Raw genomic sequence first — 6231 nt, forward strand, 5'->3', positions numbered from 1 at the left:
GCTCCTATTTTTTAGCGCCACCTCATTGGCATGACTCCATCTCTTTTAAAAAAATGCAAATGTGTCTATTTGATCGGCTAGAAGTTTCGATGTTTTAGTGCATGCATTAACTTGTACATGTACAAAGCAATCGTTTATGTAATTAGCAATTTAATTGGCTGGAAATCTGCTCGTCACGCAGGCAAAAGGCATTTATTTGCTTTTACGAATTCTACCATGCCACAACGTATAAAGGTCCTCACGTTTCCAAATGGGTTGTGCTTGTATGCTTCTGTACATTTTTGGATTAATTTTTTTTCGCTGAATCGCACTTCATCGGCCGATTTTTAAAAATAATGCGAAATATGTTGAAAAAAAAACATATAAAACCAAATTACCCCGTAAAATTACCCGTTAAATTTCAAAACATCTTTGAATAATATATATTGAACGCAATTTATAATTCAACCACATGCTCTCGTACATTTTATCACATGCCATACCCTGTTTCACATGTTATATAACCATTACAGTTTTTTTTATTATGCCACGACAGCGCATTTACGTTGGAGACGCTGACATGATATTTTAAAGGGTTATCGGATACCCATCCGATAACAGTTTTAAGCTCCGCCCATCAATATCCGTTTTAAAACTCCGCCCATATTTGGTTTACTCAATGAATTTTTTTAGCGTTCCATGTTTTAGCCCCGCCCATTCTGAGAACTACTTTTTTGTAGGCGTGGTATGTCGCTTCTTTGATTTAAATGGAAACAAACAGCGATTCATATTTTATTCAGAAGTTAGAACATTAATAAACAAGATGTTGTTTTTTTAAACAAAACTAACACTTTATTAAGTATATATCTATAGGGAAATATAAATTAAATGAGCATTATTAAATGAAAAAAAAATAAACAAATACAAATGTGCACCGCTACCATTCATTGCCTGCAGATGAACACAATTTAAAACAGTAATGATAAACATATAAAACGTAACACAAATATACTTAACACGTTTTAAATAAAGTATGACAGATTTGATCATGTTAAAGAAGAATTTATGACAAATATTCACTAAACATCTAGTCTAAGATTATATAAAAAAAATAACTACTACTTTACAAATGCTTTCCTTTTTTGTGTCATTTTTATAAAAAGCAAGGCAAACAGGTGAATAGCATACACAATAAATTGACATTGACAAAGTAAAATAATAAATACTTGATTGAGATGCTTTGCTAATGCCTGCCATGCCTAATAATACATGACAATTTCAATTTTTAAGTGTCTGAAATCAAACTTTCACAAAAAAATGATCTCCACAACCATCTCCACAACCAAACAGGATATTTGTGTAATCAACCTGAAAATAAAATAAAGAATCCTTTGGAAAAAAAACATCATCAAACATTTATTGCATAACTGCTTTAACCCTTCCAGTGCTGGAACCGAATTTTGAAGGCCTTTGCAAACAGTTTGGATCCAGATGAGACGCCACAAAACGTGGCGTCTCATCTGGATCCAAACTGTTTGCTATTCTGATAGTAATCTTTGAAAAAAATGAAGAAAATGCTTATTTTACAAATTCAGCAGACGACATTTTAGCAGATGACAAATTTCCCAGCATGCAAAGGGTTAAAAATAAAAATCCAGATATATAATTTGTATTAAAATTTAAACTTTATAAATATAGTGACATATAGATTTATAACATGTTCAGATAAAACAATAACATAAATACTCTCAAAAACAAATTTGTCGACAAAAAGTATTACCTTTCCGACAAATTAATTAGATGGGTTGATGTGAAGCTGTGCCGGGATACAGTTGGGGAGGGGGGATATCTCGAGTTGGTTTAGAGGCAGAGAAAGACTCGGACAAGTGCAACTGACGAGGGTAGAACTGTGCCGCCAAAAATTTTGGTAGATATCATCACCCATGGAATGTGTGGTCGCAACTTTTTACCATTAAAAGAAAAACATTTCATATTATAATAAAATAAAACAAATCCAACAGGAGATAACATTTCAAAATAGAGTGTTTAATAACATTTTTATGGCACAACTTCAACAAATTACAACTTTTATAGACACAATATTATTAATACAAAATGAAAATGTATAAACTCCACTTTATATAAAAATAATTTAGAATTTCTTTTAACTTAAAATATTTTTATTATGGACTCGGGGCTTTTTTTGCTTATTAAGGGAATATGTGTTTGTTTTCCTAATTTGAGAAATTTGCGACTCAAATTTTCACAATTTAAAGAAGTTCGCGACTCAAATTTTCACAATTTAAAAAAAGTTTGCAACTCATTTTTTCACAATGTTGATCTGTGGGCGACACAATTTTGAACAGTTTTCGACACATGTTTTCAAAAAAGTTGCACAGCGCGCAACTCATTTGTTCACAGTTTTCAACAGTGAATTTTTTTATGAACTGTGTGTGACTCAATTTGTTCACAATTTTGAACAGTGTGCAACTCATTTTTTTTTTAATTGTGTACAGTGCATGACTCATTTTTCCACCATGTTGAATTAACAGTGCACGACTACCGGTAATTTTTTTCCAAATTTTGAACAGTGCGCGACTCATTTTTACAAATTTTGAACAGTGCGCAACTCATGTGTTTTCACAATTTGAAGGGTTTGTGACTTATTTTTTTGTAATTTTGAATGAACAGTGCCCCACAAAATTGTCCCCCATTTTTGAACAGTGCGCAAATGATTGTTCCAAATTTTGTCCAGTGTGTGACATGATTTTTTCACAATTTTGAGCAGTGCGCAACTCATTTTTCCACAAGTTTGAATGAACAGTGCATGACTTATTTTTTTGCAAAAATTTGAAGAGTGAGCAACTCATTTTATAAATTTTGTACAGCGCGTGACTCATATTTAAAAAAATTTAATTTATGAAAAGTGTGGGACTCATTTTTCCCACAATTTTGAAATCAGAATGAACAGTGGGCAACTAATGTTACCCACAATTTTGAACAGTGCGCGACTCATTTTTTCAAATTTTGGTACAGTGCGTGTCTCATTTTTTCACAATTTCGAACAGTGCGCAACTCATTTTTCCAAAATTTTGAATAAACAGTTCGCGACAGTAGAACAACTGGCACTGATCATTGGTTCATCAGCATGAGAATGGGTGTAAAAAAATGGCACAAATAATGAAACATGTGTGTTTAAGCATGTATACATAACAATGAAACTTACCAACCACTCGGCCAGGAAACATATGGTGCAGAAGCTGCGGGATTCAGCATGCTCTCCCACTGATATTATGCAGATCAGTGGTCAAACTGGCAGTCAACTTATGTTGGGATTTCCCAATTGTGAAGATATTAACCTCAGCAATCTCAAAACACAAACATGTTCATTTATTGTCAGTCAAACAGCAATTAATCCATCATTTCACCCTGACAGTCTCAAAACACGATGCAAAACCAAAGCATTTTCGTTTTGTCTAACACACAGCTGGTAACGTCGCTGAATATTGCATAAAAGCAGCTTCATTATGAAGTTCCAGCGACTCGAAATACACAAGTAGTCGCGTTCCCCACCCACTTTGACTTCGCACGTGAAGGCCTGTTTTTTGGGGAAAACTGTTAACATCTCACAACTAAACGTATATTACGGAGATGGACAAGTTGAAAAATAAATCACTCTTATCACTTCCAAATTGCGCACTACGTTAAAATCCCGTTCCATTTGATTATTGTATTTATTGTTTGAAATTTTCACTCTACACATTCGCTTTGAAAATAGCGGTTGGTGTGTACTCTTGGAAGTACATGTCGAATGTGTTATTGTAAAAAATATTGGTATTGTGTTTTTAGTGCAGAAATTGTTCTTTTAAGTTTCGATTTCTCGCTTCAATTTTTGTATTATGTGCGTTTAAATTTGATTGTTTGTTGCTTACTTTCGAACTATTTTTTATGTGTAAATATATATGCATAGACGCTAGATGATGTAATCAGGTTGCTACTAATTTGCATATTTATTACCGTATCTACATCAATGAATTTAGCGGTTGTTTGTTTTTGTTTGTTTTGTGAATATTTTATTATTTACTTTAAAATGTGGCATAATAAATAGAATATATGGTTGGTGACTTTTGATATCATGTGATATAAGACTCGTCCGATATGGCGTGTGAAAAGGCTCGGCAAGCCTCGATGACTAAATGATCTCTATTTATTACACATGTGTAATATACTTTTTAAGCGTTTTCATTGGCTTAGTTCGTTTTTTGACCAGTCGTATTTTGTTATTTTGCTGAAATGACGTTGCAACGTCAAATGACGTCACGAAATGTAAACAACATTCGTGATTTATCGTTATGTTTGCCTATATATATATTTTATTTGCATGTGATAAAAAAAGAGCTAACACTCGTTGTCATATCAGACCATATTTTATTAAACGGGTCCAGGAAATTCGTTAGTAAGCTCGCTTACTAACAAAATTCCTGAACCCGTTTAATAAAATATGGTATGATATGACAACTCGTGCCAGATCCTATACTTATTACTGAAATATTTCACCGCTTTATCTGATTTTTTTATATAGGCCATAGAGATATTAAGAATGTAAGTGTTTAATTGATAGAATCACACTAGTGCTATCCGCAAATGACAGACACAACTTCAAGTTGTGTTCACCCGTTTAGCGCGATCGAAACTTGTACATTGATGAAGTCGCTATACAATGACGAAATCATTATAATACTTTCTATATAACTCCAGTATTTCCCGTTGTATTGCCAAACATATTTAATTCGATTCTCCAATTTAATAAAAAAAATTCGACTTGCATTATTATGTTGTTTTCTTTATGTTTGCGTCGTCGATACTATTACATTTAGCTTAAACAAACTATTGAAAGTTAACTTAATGAAACCGAAAAGGGGTGGTATTAAGAATGCATGCGCTAACTGTAATTAAAATCAATGACATTTTATGGTAAGAGTTTTTTTTCTTGCTTTGAAATAATTACAACAGACAGCATGATTAAGTTTAACGATTTATGTTTTTTAGCATACATGTTCTACATTTCCAATTGTATATTATTAAGTTTGCAGCTCCACATTAAATACATTTAAACACATGTGTTTTGAGGCACAATGCAGACTAAATTACATTTGTAAAATTATTTTCATTCTACTAACATAACAACGAAGCCTGCAGTAATCTCAATATTTAATATTCTATGAAATATGCCAATATGTTTTCGATGAGAAACCAACGATAATTCAATGACCTCGTCTAAACAGCTTAACGAGCGACCTAAATTTGGCAGAAAAAAAAACACGAAGCTTTGAATCGCCGTGTACTGTAAGTTTTATTCCAAAGGTATGGTTTTGAATGTGAAGCCATTTATAATCGTCATGCTTCATTAACAATCCTATTATCTCGACGTTTGTTACCGCCGGATATAATGACATTCTAAATATTGGTATATACGTTGTAAACGCCGTTCAGGAGCATTTAAACTCTACATTATTCGTGTATGTACGTGTTTTATTGATTCAGTTTTTATTGTATAAGTTCAGTCATCTGAACTTGTTGCTAGCTTATGTTTTCAGACTCTTCGTGCAATGAAGACCTTAATTATGTTGTGGATTATATTTTATCATAAGCAGATTTATATACCTTATATAAATTATTTAATTCCCATTACTATTTGATCAGAAATCATATATTACACCTTGTGAGGACATGACATGAAGACACGTATCAAATGTTAAAGATTATTTTTTGGGGAGCAATTTTAGTTACCATATACAATACAATACGAGTCTTTGTTATCGGAATAGACAAATAAATCATGTGTACGATACGTGTTAAGACATTGGATACCATATTTGTATTTGGTTTACTGTGATGACTCCAACCATTTTCCAATTCTGATAGTGTAAAGAAACAAAAATATACGAAAAATAAAATATGATTTCTAAAAGTCATGCGACTCGTCGGCCAAAAGGTTATACAATTCAAAAACTCAAAATGGTATCTTAAACATATGAAATTCGAATAGGTAGAGACAAAACAGATTATAAAAAAACGCACGTACTCTCAAAGGCCATATTAACCAGGACAAAAAATTCAGCTCGTCTTAATATTTGTTCGAATAATCGCAGAAAAGTATAAGATTATGACTTCATTTGCTTTGATTGAAATACATTTTACACATTAAAATTACTTGGTATCAGTTTTTATGTCAATACTAATTTATAATAC

At 32.3% G+C, this 6231-nt stretch overlaps 1 long non-coding RNA gene across 1 annotated transcript; it reads right to left on the bottom strand.

The window, feature by feature from the left end:
* Nucleotides 1-758: 758 nt before the first annotated feature.
* LOC127848991 (uncharacterized) lies at nucleotides 759-4048 on the bottom strand. The gene is made up of 3 exons (XR_008034833.1): nucleotides 3206-4048; nucleotides 1760-1941; nucleotides 759-1347 (listed from the first exon to the last, which is right to left on the bottom strand). It is a non-coding gene; the product is annotated as an uncharacterized LOC127848991 (long non-coding RNA).
* Nucleotides 4049-6231: the final 2183 nt, after the last annotated feature.

Source organism: Dreissena polymorpha, chromosome 1 (assembly GCF_020536995.1).
Source record: "Dreissena polymorpha isolate Duluth1 chromosome 1, UMN_Dpol_1.0, whole genome shotgun sequence".
Classification (NCBI taxonomy): Eukaryota; Metazoa; Mollusca; class Bivalvia; order Myida; family Dreissenidae; genus Dreissena; species Dreissena polymorpha.